The sequence below is a fragment of the Artemia sp. Qi Xiang Cuo genome, chromosome 13 (genome assembly GCF_049724085.1).
Source record: "Artemia sp. Qi Xiang Cuo chromosome 13, ASM4972408v1, whole genome shotgun sequence".
Taxonomy (NCBI): Eukaryota; Metazoa; Arthropoda; class Branchiopoda; order Anostraca; family Artemiidae; genus Artemia; species Artemia sp. Qi Xiang Cuo.
The window spans coordinates 58470854-58486274 of record NC_142806.1 but is presented as its reverse complement, the minus strand read 5'-3'; the positions used below and the strand labels follow the sequence as shown (position 1 = coordinate 58486274).

Sequence of the window (15421 nt, the reverse complement as noted above, 5' to 3'; positions counted from 1 at the left end):
TATATATATATATATATATATATATATGTGTGTGTGTGTGTGTGTGTGTGTGTGTGTGTGTGTGTGTGTGTGTGTGTGTGTGTGTGTGTGTGTGTGTGTGTGTGTGTGTGTGTGTGTGTGTGTGTGTGTGTGTGTGTGTGTGATGTGTGTGTGTGATGTGTGTGATGTGTGATGTGTGATGTGTGATGTGTGTGTGATGTGTGATGTGTGTGTGATGTGTGTGTGTGTGGTGTGTGTGTGTGTGATGTGTGTGATGTGTGTGTGTATTTGTGATGTGTGTGTGGTGTGATGTGTCTGTGTGTGTGTGTATATATATATATATATATATATATATATATATTCCAAAAATGAAAAAATTCATATGGTTCAGCTCAAACAAAATTACTTCGCAAAAACATTTTTTTTTACTTGTCATTTGGCAAAATATTTCAAATATAAAACATTTGTAAAAGTGTCATTAAATGATTTAGTAGTGTCTCAATTTTGTCAGGGTTTGATATATTTCATATTAATTTGAGGTCAGAATTAATTGAGAGTAGAGGAAACTTGTAAAAAATTTTGGAATTGATAATTCTTCGAGAGACCTGAAACCTCAAATTCATCAGCAGATTCACGAGCTAAGTTCTAGTTCTAGCAGAGGCTCATATATTTCTGCCGGGTGAATTTTACCGGCTGCGCCAGTTCTGCCGGGTGAATTTTACCGGCTGCGCCAGTTCTGCCGGGTGAATTTTTCTGTTCTGCCAGATGAATTTTTCTTAGGCTAAGTGATAAACTAAGTAAGCTATAAAAATAATGAGAAAATCAAAAGGTTCCGCCGGGGAATTTTACGATCGCATCATCTGAGCTGTTATAGCTTATCTCGTGCCGTTGAGGGCTACAACGACTACTATGGTTCTCCTCCAAATCTATTATTGCACTACTTGTGGCGTTAAAGATTGTGGCATCGAGGCATGCGCCACAGCAACGGGGAGTAATGATAATGGGTGACCGCGAGAAATCAGATTCCTGGGAGCGTTACCGATGGAGACCTGCGAACTAGTTACCTGCTGTGCGATTAGATACAGACATATAAATAACACAAACACAAATAGAAAAGCAATAGTTTTATTTAAGACTTATATTTAGGTGTACAACAGTGCTTCACTTCAACTGACGACAATAGTGGCAATAATAATAATAATGACCAAATCTCTATAAGATAACAATAATGACCAAATCTCTACAATGACCGCGTCATAATGATAATTCTGACAAAATGAACGTCCAATAATAGTTCCGACAACTCAATGCTAATAATAATAATTCTGATCTACCAATGCCCCGAAAAAACACTTTTCTTCACTATATCAAATTAATCCTGCTTCTGCGCCCTGAGAGCTATTTCACGATTGGCCCAAGTCCTGTGGAGGGGCCGCTACCTTGTTATTATGTTTACCAACTCACTTCATTATGCCAACCGTTCATCCAATAATTTTTTTTTAATATTTTCGATGATTTAAACATTGATACTGCTCTTATAACTTAAACTTCCTGAGAAACTGTGTATCTAGCATTTTTTTTATTACCAAATATTTTAGAGAAATTCAAAACCGAATAGTGTCGTTGTGTGGCTGGGGCCAAAATGCAGCTTCTCTTTTTGCTGATTAAGAATTTAGACTAGTGGAAACGGGATTTGATCTTAATTAGGGGAAGTTTAATTTATGGCGGAATTATCTTTAGAAGGAAAGAATTTTATTTTTTTTTGTATTTTAAATATATCACATATTTCTCACGGTGCATAATAACCTTCCCATTATTTTATGACGTCCCGTCATTAGGAATTCCTTGTCTTTAGGGTTTTGAAATATTTACTATTTATTAACAATTTGTCCTACAAAGTTTCGACTGAGGTTGTTTTATCTTATATTCTTATGTAAGCTTAGTCACGAGTGCTAAAAATTTCCTATATTACTTTTATTATTTCATTACATATCCATTTATAATGATTAACTACCAGACTAAGATTTTATGTACTTCTATCCAAGCTACTATGCTAAAAATTTTTTTTCTACACCTAAAACTGCGGACTTTTACTTTTTTAACAAAGATGAGGTTGTTCTACTTTTACTTTGAAGTTTTTTTTGAAAGTTCACCTTTTACAAGTTTTTTATCCTTTTCTAAATATAGGATAATTTTGCTTTCCATCTAGGCTAAATTAAATGAACAGTATGACCACGTTATAAATAACTCTATATAAACATCTGACATTACACATAAGAGCTATTTAAAACACAAAACATTAAGTTTACCACGTTCACTGGTAAACCCTAGAACATTTTCACTGGGAATGTTTGCTATGTAATATTACTGATAAAATATTGGAACTTCTAAGTTTTCGACGTTATTAATATGTAACATATGCAAACTCACACCCATTTCATCACCATTGATGTCTTTTAGCGTACTCACTCCTTCTGTTTTTAAATTATTGTCCTTCATTTCTTTCGTCTTGGCAAAAATTTTAAAACACTCAAAATATAGTTTCCTCACAGAATAGTTCGAGTCTGATTATGTTGATTTTGGACGAAATGCTTTCTTTAATTGTCAAACGGGAAATGATACCTCCAGGTACAAGTATGTGGAATTTTGACGTCAGAGTTCATTCTCACCTGCTGTTTTTTGGATAGTTCAAAAGGTGCCTTATCGTCAAGGGGCTGAACACTGGGACTATTGAGACTTCGAACTTAATCTATTATCAACACACTCCAGATTGGGTTAATTTTTTTCTCAGCATATCTTTCTTGGGATATCTCAAAGTAAATAGAGAATGTAATTCCCGTATAGAATTGTTCTTTTTTGCACTTATAGATTACATTTCTCTTATAAAATTATTTGTGCCTGGATTTCGTCTATTAACTTTTACGGTGATTATTTGGTTAATCACAGGGGAATTGATGTTTGGATTTGGAATGGGTCTACATCAAACTTTAGTGACTGCTTCAACATATTGTCTTGAACTTGTGGGAGGGGTATATTGTCACTGAGGGTTTAGTCACTGGGGTAATTTTGGTTTCTGTAATTCAATGGTTGGTTTCCAGGTCCATTTTTCAGAAATTATCTCGTAACATTTATGGGATAACGGAGATATGAACTTTACGCATTTGATAGAGGTGATAGGATGGATTCCGAGAAATGGTCGAAAGGGATTCGACGCGTGAATCTGCGACACATAAATAATTATTGGGATCATCAAATATCATAACTATACATTCGTATGGTACATGGGTCCATAATGATTATCAAGGGTGATATTAATGAACTTATATCTTGTACTGGTCGATGGGGTTCTCAGGATTTATGTGTTTATATTGTTCGATAATGCACTGGATACTGAGATTCAAATATAGTGTTACCTGATACGTAATATGGTTTGTGGTCGACAAAACAAAGATCAAAAGGTAACTATAATTGTCGTAAACGATGCTAGGACGAAAATTGTTTGGAGTCTATTGTGAGTACTCTTCGTTGGTTGAGGTATGATGAAAATAGATGCTACTAGGTTGTATCTGCACTGGACTACGCATTATAATGATCGATTTCCAATTTGTCATTCCACTTCCTGTAATACAAATAACGAGGCCGAATCACACGTTCTTTAAAATCAAATTGTCATAATACATAATAAGCAATATTTAATGGTTAATCTTACGCTACAAGGTAATATTAAGCAAATCATAATGTTAATGCATAATTATTGGTGTAAAAAAAAATGACATTGTTACTTTAAATAAGGTCTCTTACTATTTTCCTTTGTATACGTTATTACAGACACTTTATCTTAATATTCTTCAATCCTTATTTAATGTTCCTTTAGTTTTAAAACCATCCTTTAAACATAAGTTACTCTACATTGTTTAGTTTGAGGTCTCAGTTCACAACATATTTCATGCCTTCATTGTTCTCGCACGTCCGTGCTGTTTGAGAAACGCATTTTTGAGCGTCATAGCCACACGGTTTTACGTAAACGACACTTACAATGAGGGAACTAGAAATAGCAAGGACGAGTGGAGACCCAATACCCACTCGTTTTCTATTGTCTTCCTTATTTCTTGTATTAGACTTCCTCCTAGGTATCTGGGTTTAACTTATGCATTTCAGTCATTTCCCCATGTTCTGCCTTCAGATTTTGCCTTTTTTGTCTCAGGACTATGTAAAAGTTAAAGGCCAGTAATATTTTCATGGTCAGGGAAATCGAGAATACGAAACATACGGTCAGTAGTATTTTCCACCAAAAATTGGTTGAGAATAATCTGTATCTATCATCCACGTACGTTAATCTTTGGTCTTCATTTGTAAATAGGGGAATCTGGGAGTCTAATGCTTCTCTTATTTTTGTAAGCCTTAATGTCCCTTTATTCTTTTCTATTTTGGACCATATCGAGGTTTTCATTTCCTCACTTTCTATATTGGGAATAGTTTACGACAGGTTAATTGCCTTAAAATTGATTATTTTGGGACTTATTATATTTGTGGTCGTGGTAATTAACGGCGTTCGAACAGTTGACTCTTTAGTTACAAGTCGACATCCCTGTTTTATGGTTATCGTACCCACATCTTGTAACAGTAATTCTATCCTGTAACTTGGATCTATTCTTTCTGTATTATTATAGCAAGACAAAGTTCCAACAGTTTCTCTTGGAACAGAAAATAACCTAAGGTGTATGAATATTTCTCGTTTAGTATATGGTCTGATTTGCCGTCAGACTCTTCGGAACTGGTTTCCGATTATTCCACATTAGAACTTTTAGAAGTGACGCTTCGTGTTTTTGAGGTATCACAAGCCCTCCCTTCGTAAATTTGTACTCCTCTGGAAGTAGAAGGTTTATTCTCTAAGTCCTCGCTTTGAGTTTTCAACTTGGGACATTTGAAAGATTCTTGAGAGCTTTCAGAGGAATCAAAATTTTTTGCAGGGTTCCTCCACTGCTTAAATGCCATGTCTTCGGGGGGATGGGGCATTATCTGCACTAGTGTTTACCTCCCTGAAGTCCACTGTTTAGGCTTGACCTTGGACACAGTTATATCATGATATTTTCTTTGCTGGTCATCCTTGGGAGTTTTATTCTTAGGCAATGTACTTTGACTCTTTTTTATTGGGATATTTATTAAATCCATAGCTTCTCGCAAGATTTGTTTTAATTTAATCTTTGGGAGGTGTTTTCTCTACAATAATACCTGGAGTTTCTACCGCTCTGTTCAATTCCTCCTGTAATGAAACGGGCCTCTCTATTGGTGTTGCAGGGGAAACCATATCGTCTGGAAATCTTTTGGGGGGACAAGGGATCGAAATTCTATCAGGGAAAAATTGGGTTTTTGGAGATATCGTATAATCGAATTCTCCTGCGCTCTCTGATGATGAACTTTTTGGATCTTTTGGCGTTTTTATTCTTACTATTATTAGGGATTTTCTCTTGGGATTAACTAGATTTTTCATAGCTAAAAATTCTTCAAAGTTTTCCTCGTCACTATCATTCTCGAAATAGTCTTGCTTGAAATTAAAGGGTTTTAGCTCTGCCAATCTTGATTTAGGGGGCTCATTTTCTGCATCTGACGAATCGGTAGAGGAGGGACGCGGTACCAATCTTTCTGGAAATTTTGCTCTTTTTATTCGGCTAACATGCGCCTTGTAAGTTTTTCCACTATCGGGGTTCACCATTTTAAAAGTATAATCGTTATCGTACTTTTTGATTATTCTGTATGGTCCAGAATATTTGTTGGAAAGTTTTTTTGCCTTCCGTCTTTGCCTCGTTCTTTAGGTATACGCAATCTCCTATCTTGAAATCTATGCTCCCCTTGACTTTGGGTTGGTTTCTTAGCTCTTGGTTTATTTTACATTTTTCCAACTCTTGCCTAACTATCTTATAAGTTTTCCTCATCCTATTTATGAATTCTTGTTTGTAATTCTCCGAGCTATTATAGTATTGGTGGTATTCAATAATATCTTCATACAGGGTTCTTAAATCACTACCAATAAGTAAATAAAATGGATTGTCTCTGATTGTTTCTAAGTTAGCAGCGATGATGATGCTGGTCAAGTAAGGTAAGAATTGATCCCAATCGTTCCTGTTGTCTTTGGTATAAATGCTTAATACATTCGAAAATATTTTATGCCTATTATTTATTTTACCATTAGCTTGTGGGTGATATGGGGAAGTCACTAATTCCTCTATGTTAAGAAAACTCATTAAGTCTTTTGTTACTTTTGAAACAAAATTGCTTCCTGCGTCACTTAAAACCTTATTTGGAATGCCAAATTTTAAAAATAATTTCGCTAACGCCTTACTCGTGGCGTAAGCGCCTTGATTTTTTAATACTTTTGCAAAGGTAAATCCAGAAAAGTGATCTATAACTGAAAGAATACAAGTGTGCCCTCTGTTGGAAACAGGCAAGCCTCTACTGGTTCCATATAAATCAAATGAGACAATATCGAAGGGGAATCTCACTACCGGGACTCTTCCCATTGGAAGATTAGGATAAGCTTGGGGATTTTTTCTTAAGTTACACGCTTAGCATGTACTTACAAATTCCTTAAGTTTTTTTTACTGCCGATGGCACGTAAAAATATTGTTCTAATTTATGGAAAGTTTTCGCTACTCCTAAATGTCCACCTATATCTGAATGAAAATATTCGAAGGCAGGTATTATTAAGTTTTGGGGTAATACAGGTATTATTGAGGTTTGGTTTCTATTTGCTTCAGCAGTCACGATTCTGAAGAGTATTTCTTCATCAAGATCATAGCAAAAATTATCTATCTCTTTTCTAAGAGTTTTGAATTTATCTGGTAACGCATCATCATTCACAAAATAATTAATAAGTGCTACACACATTTCGTCCTTTTTTGATTTCTTTTTATATTTTATAAAGAGAAGTGACAATAGTTAACCTTATTTTCTTTTACTGTGTCTTTGTCTTTGTTTTTCTTACATTTATGTTTGCTCTTAGTATTGATAGCGTTAACTTCATTTTCCTCAGTTTCCGACGGCATATTTTCTTGGAATCTACTGGGTATCTACTCAAAAAGTCACAATCTGCATTTTGTTTACCTTTTAAATAATCAAATTCGTAATCTAGGTCTTGGATTTTCATAATCCATCTAGCTAGAATTATCGTGGGGTTTTTAAATGTGCGCAGGTACTGCAAGCTTTTATGGTCTGATTGTATTATAAATTTTCTTCCAATTAAATAGTGTCTAAATTTGTCCAAGTGGTGGATTATAGATAATAATTTTAAGTTTCTGGCGGAACAGCTACTTTCGCCTTTTGATAAAGTTCGACTCGAATAGCATATAACTTTCTCTATTTTTTTTATTAGAAGGTCCTTGTACAGGATCAGGATTTCCTATGGGAATTATTTGCGAAAGAATAGCACCAATGCCTTTTGAACTAGCATCGGTTGTGACCACAAATTGTCCGTTTTCAAAATCAGGTAGCGATAATATTGGTTCCGAAGTGAGTGCGTTTTTGAGACAGTCTAGGGAAGTTTGAGCTTCCTGGGACCAGGTAACATTTTGGGAGTTCCCTTTAGTTAATTCCGTGAGGGGTTTCGTAATTTGGGCGTAATTGCGCACAAATTTTCTGAAGTAACCAGTAAGACCTAAAATGCCTCTTAATTCTTTCATAGTTCTAGGGATTTTGAGGTTTTCAACACATTTTATTTTGTCTGGGTCTGGATATATCTCTCCTTGCGTCACCACTACTCCTAAAAATTTAATTTTTGGTTGAAATAGATTTACTTTTTCAGGCTGGCAGTTTAAGTTGCCCTGTCTGAATTTCTTGAATACCTTAGCTAATGTTGCTAAGTGTTGTTCAGCGTTTTCTCCCACGCATATGACATCATCAACAAAATGAATGATAATCTTTAATCCTCTTAACAGGTGTAATAAGGGTCTACATAGCGCGCTTGAACTTGTTTTAAGTCCAAAAGGTACTCTTAAGTATTCATATGAACCACATTCGGTCGGAGAAAACGCAGTTTTATAGACATCTTTTTCGGCTATTTTCGCTTGGTGGTAGCCTTGGGTGAGGTCCAAAGAAGTAAAAATTTTGTTTTTGCTCGATATCGAGTCAAGGATTTCATCTATTCTTGATAAAGGAAATTTATCGCTAACTACTTGTTTGTTAAGGGCTCTATAATCTACAAAAAGTCTAAGATCACCATTCTTCTTTGGTACCAAGACCACTGGTGCTGCATACGGACTTATGCTGGGGCGTATAATTTTATTTTTTTTTCTAATTTATGACTTTTATTTTTTAACCATTCTTTGTGCTTATACGGCACACGATATGGCTGTTTTGCTACAGCATTATCAGTCATTAAAATTGAATGTTCGTAAAATGGTATCATTCCGATGTCATCTTCAGATACGGAAAATATTTGAAATTCCATAATAATTCGCATAATTTTTTTCTTAAGTTCTAAGTCTGTAATATGATCCATATTAAATTTGTTTAAAAATTGCGATTTACTTAGAGGGTATTTGTTAATTGAGGTTTTAATGCCATTTACTAGATTTCTTTTGGAATTTTCCCATCTATCTCAATCATTCTACGAGATAACTTGGATTTGAACTAAACACGTCCCCTTTTTTATTGTAATTGTATCATTTTCGTGGTTATTAGTTACCCAAATAAAACTTTCTCCTTTGTCGTAAGCTATAATCTGTTCTTCACACAGCAGATTTTCGGGAATTTCATTTGATGGGATCGCAAACCATATTTAAGATTTGCTATATACTGGTTCAATCATCTGTGATATTTGAATTCTTCGTATTGTTTTGGGAGTGATCTTTGTTTTCCGTATCGTGAACCCGTAGAATTTCTCTTCACTATTATTGTCTATTAGATTCATACTGGTGCTATGCTGCGTCACTGCGGCGTCTTGTGGCGTCATATTGGGTTTTACTATGTTTTTCCATAATTCCACTATTTTCTTGATTTCGTTTGACCTATACTGTCACATATCTCTTATTTTTACTTTTGGAGATTCAATATACTTATTATATAATTGTACTCCATTTCTGCAATATCTCTCAGAATAATTGAACAAATTTCTGATTATGCCATGTCCTCCTTGCGAGACATGAGGTTCAAAAGATTGCGACATTATACCGCCTGAAATTTTATTTACTGTTACGTTCTTTTCGTAACCTCTGTTACAATTTCTTAAAATAGAAATTCCTTCCCCTACCTTAGCCGGGTAGACAAGCCTTTCGTTTGCTACGTCTAATAGTACTCTATTAGACCTTAAAAAATTTGCGCTGATGATGGCTTCATACGGAAAGTTATCGCATATTAAAAAAATTTGTCAGAAGGATTCTATTATCCCTTTTTACGTCTAGGCGAATTGAACCTTTTGCATCCAATTGATGCCCTGTCACGCTAGTTAAATTGGGATTATTAAAATTTCTTTGTTGGCTAATATGCAGAGGCAACATATTAAATACGCATGAGTTTATGATGTTCGCGGTAGCACTAGAGTCAATTAAAGCCTTAAAGTAAACATTTGCCACACAAAAATCATTAAATATAGGTAACTTATTATTAATATCACTACAAGACGGTACTACTATCGGTTTGGACCTATAAAATATTCTAGGTGGCCTCTGGGTCCAATTTATTCTCTTGAGGGGCCTGACGCCTTTCCCCGTGGATTTATTTCGTACGTCGGTGTCTGTAATAGAGATTCAGACATGTGAAATTCCGTAGGCATATCTAATTGATTTACATTTGTCTGCCTTCGCCATGTATTACGTATTACGGTAGTTTGGATTTCTTGCGTCAGTGCCGGCTGCTGGCGCTGACTGCCAATGCCGTTGGCTTGAAAAATTTTCATTTCCCGTCTGCAAATTTTCGGGATTTCTATATACCATTCTCGCATTATATTGGCTTCATCGCGTATTTGGATTTTCTAATCGATTAATAATTTGTCTATTGGGGGGAGGATTATCCACATTTGGATGGTACGCGTTGTAAGGTACTGACTGACGCAATAATCCCTGGCTATATCCTAGTGCACCACTGGCGGTAAAATTTGTTCTGTCGAACAAATGGTTACCATAATTTTGCGTATCACTAATGAGAATCCTTGGTGTGCGATTAGGGACATGACAGCACTCCCTCGCGATAAGCCCAACACGATTACAGATATAGCATCTTATTATTGTTGGGTTATTTTCATGACTAATTTGTTTGACGGGCTGAAAACGTACTGTTATCTGCCTAGCGGGTTCTTGCGTTCTATTTCTTTGTGGCACTGGGGAGTTATCCCTTGAAAAGAAATTGGGAGACGCCTGATCGCCCTTGAAGGTCAGGCTTGCATTTGATTCGCCTAGGCTATTTATTTTTGTTCTACTGTGATTTGCCACCATCGTATAGACTTCGATCAATCGCCCTACCTACTGAACAGCAACATCTAACGTCTGAATATTTTTGGATATTACCATTCTATATAGTTTTGGGGGTAAACCTTGCAAAAAGGTATTTAGTATGATTTTTTCCTACAGTTCTCCTGAACCTCTTCCGTGTTTTGCTTCTACTGAAATCCGTATATTATCAAGATATTCTCTTGTATTTTGTGAATGGTCAAAGCATACCATTCCGTGTTTTAATTTATTTGTAGAACTGCTTTCGATAAATCTTTCTTTAAATGCTATTAACAATTTGTCCACCGTATTTATTAGCAAGCTGGCGTCATCACCTATAGTATGTTCAATTTGCTTTAGGAAGGTTAAGGCCTGCCCTTTTAATCTTAATAGGAGCATGCCGACTAACGTTTCTAGCTCTGTTTTGTTAATTCTACAAACTGGTCCAATTGGATATTAAATTCGTCGATATCTGTTTGTCCATCGTATTTTGGAATATATTTTGCTATCTCTACATTCTTCGCGACAAACTTTTGCGCCATTAATAATTCGCTTAATTCTTCTGACATTTTTGGTTTTGAATTAACTCAAAATAATTTTTTTTTCACTTAACCTATTTTTGGGGAGGCTATTATCTCTTATGAGATATTTTAAAGGGTTTTCCTGTAATAGCTTAGCGATTATTGGCCTAATTACTTTTTCTTATATGTCTGTATCTCTCCAATGATTAAATTTAAATTACAAAGTTTATAGCATAACTAGTTCGCATGTTTTCCTCCAATTTCCGACCGTGCCATATGTAGCGATTAAAAAAAAATAGGTTGTGTTAATTGTAGTAATAAGGATTGACCGCGTCAAATGCAATATTATACTTTAAAGCTGTGAACTTACACCTTATAAATTCTACGATAGCGCCACTTATAGCGCTAAAGACTGTGCCATATGTAATATTATTGTTTTAAAGCTGTGGCGATTAAGATGCGCCAAATTTGGCATTGGAGACTGGGGCCAAAAATGTAATTCTATGATTTAAAGCGATGTACCGATTGCGCCACTCACTGACAGCGACAAAACAACATGCGTAGCTATAGTAGGTTAGAAATTCTCCAACTATCAATTTGGGAGCGTAACCTTGCTTCCTCGGGTCATCATTGTGTCGATTACCTCTAATGTTATGTAGAAATCAGATTCCTGGGAGTGTTACCGATGGAGACATGCGAACTAGTTACCTGCTGTGCGATTAGACACAGACATATAAATAACACAAACACAAATAGAAAAGCAATAGTTTTATTGGAACTTACAATTAGATGTACAACAGTGCTTCACTTCAACTGACGACAATAGTGGCTGAGATAACAATAATGACCAAATCTCTACAATGACCGCGTCATAATGATAATTCTGACAAAATGAACGTCCAATAATAGTTTTGACAACTCAATGCTAATAATAATAATTCTGATCTACGAATGCCTCGAAAAAACACTTTTCTTCACTATATCAAATTACTCCTGCTTCTGCGCCCTGAGAGCTATTACACGATTGGCCCAAGTCCTGTGGAGGGGGCCGCTACCTTGTTATTATGTTTACCAACTCACTTAATTATGCTAACCGTTCATCCATTAATTTTTTTTTAATATTTTCGATGATTTAAACATTGATACTGCTCTTATAACTTAAACTTCCTGAGAAACTTTGTATCTAGCATTTTTTTATTAACAAATATCTTAGCGAAATTCGAAACCGAATAGCGTCGTTGTTTGGCTGAAGCTAAAACGCAGTTTCTCTTTTTGCTGATTACTCTTGGTAAGGGGATTTGAACTTAATTAGGGGAAGTTTAATTTATGTCGGAATTATCTTTAGAAAGAAAGAATTTTTTATTTTTTTTGTATTTTAAATATATCACATATTACTCATGGTATATATTCTATCATTGCTCTGAAAAAAGGAAAAAAAAGTTATTCCCACAGCAACAGCGATGCAAGTCCGCCTGGATTTATTTCAATTTTATTATTTTATGCTTATAATAGTATAGAACATGTGTATAGAACTATAATAGTTTAATAGTATACTTCTATAATAGAACTATAATAATTATAGAACTATTATAGAACTATAATAGTTCTATAATAGTATAGAACATGTAGAATGTGGAGTAAAAAGAAATTAAATGTGCACAAAATACAAAACATACAAAAAACGAAAAATATTAGCTATAAAAAAATTGAATTTGTCGGCAAAGATCTTATTCAAGGCGGTTAGCACAACAGGAATCTTTCAAAGCTGTCAGATTATTCAATGATATATCTTTTGAGTTGATTTTTAATGTTTTCCAAGCAGGTTATGTTTTTTAGGGACTGTCCTTATCTGAACTTCAAAAAGAAAATTCTGCTCCATTCAATAATAAAAATGAAAAAAAATAATAATAACAAAATTCAAGCTTTCTAATGATGTAAGTTTCATTAAATCTAAATTCTTTATCTCTGACAACAGGAGAAGTTAAACGGTTTGTGTAAGATTTACGAAATTAGGTGTCGGATTTTAGTTTTCTTTTGTTTGTTCGGATCTCTTATCAAAGCAATACAAGTTAGGGCAAGACCGCCCAATCAGTTTAAAATAGTTCGAGCTCAGAAACTAGAAAAATTTTTATAATGGACGAGATAGGGTTTCGTCCTATCCTTTATGGTATCGAACAGCCTTAAATCTCAAGAAACATAAAATCCGTCCCATAAAAGAAAGATCCCTTGAATATGAGTTAAGGCTCATTTTTTTTATCCTGCACTTCTCTCCTCCCCTTGAATATTTTTAGTTTTTGGCTGCAAAAAAAAAGCAAAACGACATAACCTACACCTGTAGCGGGAAGAAAACTGTGATGCAGAGCGCGGTGTTGGATATACACAATTATACCCACATCGTTTCGACATTTTACGTACAATCTTTATGATTATTTGGTACTTGCAACACCGTCTCTTAGGGTTTGTTGTTATTTTTGGACTTGCTTAAACCGAGTTTGGCCGTATATGTCAAAACTAAGAGGCTCCAAAAATTAACTTTTAATCATAAATGTGTGGTCTTTCTAGAGTAGCCGAGTCAGAAAAGGGGGAGGATTGTATCATAAATGAATGATAAAATTCGTTCAAAGAAAAAAAATACAGACATGGTGTTAAACTGGAACGCACAAAAGAAGAAAAGAAGAAGAGAAAGCCTATTAGGTCTTCATCCACTAGTTACCTTTGCAGGGACGTTTAAATTCTATTGACTAAACGTGGCAAAAGATACATTGCTAATACTACTGACACCCTATCGCAGCACCAAGCCACCTGAGGCCAACAGCTGCACACACTCCTCCTCCACCCCAGTCTGTTCAGAGTTGCTCACTCCCTGCCATGAAGTTCCTATTTCCTTTAAGTTACTTTTATAACCTGTTCCCAGCCTATTTGAAGATGTCCCGATTTTTGTGGGGCTCCAAATGGTTTGGGCAGAACAATCTTTCAGAACATCTAGCTTAAGGAATACCTAATGAAATTCTATGTACTGTATATGAAAGGAAAACAACATTATTCAGATGAAAGCACAAGTCTTATATATTGCTTCTTTTTTAAACCCTCGAGTATAAAGACTCGCCTGTCAATATTTTATCTTTAGTGGATTTTAATTTGAGATACGGAACAAATATTTAAATCTTATTTTATAAAAGCCAAAATTATCTTTGGAGCATTTGGTGCCGGATACTGCAGCCCTTTTTATGCGGGCTCGCTTGGCACCATTCCAGAGAACCCAGAGTAGGAATAGTTGGGTAGGACGTAGCAAACTAAATATGGCTGCAAACAACGAAAATGCTTGATATAGCGTCAATATACATTTCCATTTACATTGACTCTTGTCTTTTTTAGATGCTTTCTTTCCTTGTGCCAAGGTTTGTCAAGGAGACAAGACAAAGACGAATGAACACAGCCCGCTCTAATTACCTGAGTCTATAGTCTATAAAAAGAGCCCTCGAATAATCATAGTTGGTGATGAGAAACCCTCTGTCCAGTATTTATAGAGCTTTCTACTTTATCAAAGAAGACAATTCGGAATTTTGATACTATTTCTGATACTGCTTCAGCAAAGGTGCTTCTAGGGCAAAACGTTCCGCTGTTACAGCCAGAAGATTTGCGAGTACTTGAAAAGTAGCTTTGTTGGGCACTGAAAATCTACCTGGTCTCGTCTTGGAGTATTCAAGGAGAAAGCGTGAAATCCTTTCTAGGAAAAAAAGGCCCTGCAGTGTATCGAGCACTCTTGATGTAGCTGGTACAGTGAAATCTAACGAAAACTCTTTAATGCTACGTTATGCTTTAATGTAAAATAGATTGTTGCCTCTTATTGCCCATAAAAACACGAGGGTTTTATTATTGTGTCAATAAGAAAATTAACAAAACAAGAGAAGAATACGACATGCACCTAACAACACAAATAAAAGGTAAACTAGCACCCAATTATTGCCTGGGAAAATATACGAGGCTGATCTAGTGACTCCACCCCCCCCTCCTCAAGAACCTTTAAAATCTTGTAATCTTTAATAAAAGATTGCCAAAGCAGAAATTACTTAATTAGAAACTTTGAGATACATGAGAGATTCAAGCGACGCGACACTGTGACGATTTAACAGTAGTTGTTTGCCTTAACCACTGTATATAAATAATTAACAGTAAGATTATGGCTCAGTGATTTTCGGCTATTACACTCTCGGCGCGTACAAACATCTCCTCCCATTTAATCTGCCATCAGCAGTCCAGTGTATATTACCCTGGAACGCGTATTTTCGCAGAAACTTTCTCAAAATGTCTTTGAAACCAACTCGAGACTTCAAAACTCGGGAGCTACTTGTAGTTCCTAAAAACATCTAACAATAACATTGCACAACTAATTACCGATTTTTATATATGTATTCAAATAAATTAATTTAAAATTATATTCTTTTAAATGCAACGTTACAAAGGTGAAATCAAGTTTCACGTTCAAGAGAAATCTGACTTGTC

General features: G+C 35.3%; 1 protein-coding gene across 2 annotated transcripts in view; it reads left to right on the top strand.

Annotated features, from left to right (window-relative positions):
* LOC148945476 (cardioacceleratory peptide receptor-like) overlaps positions 1–15421 on the top strand; it is a 593562-nt gene that overhangs the window by 569220 nt on the left and 8921 nt on the right. The gene's annotated exons all lie outside the window — the stretch shown is intronic.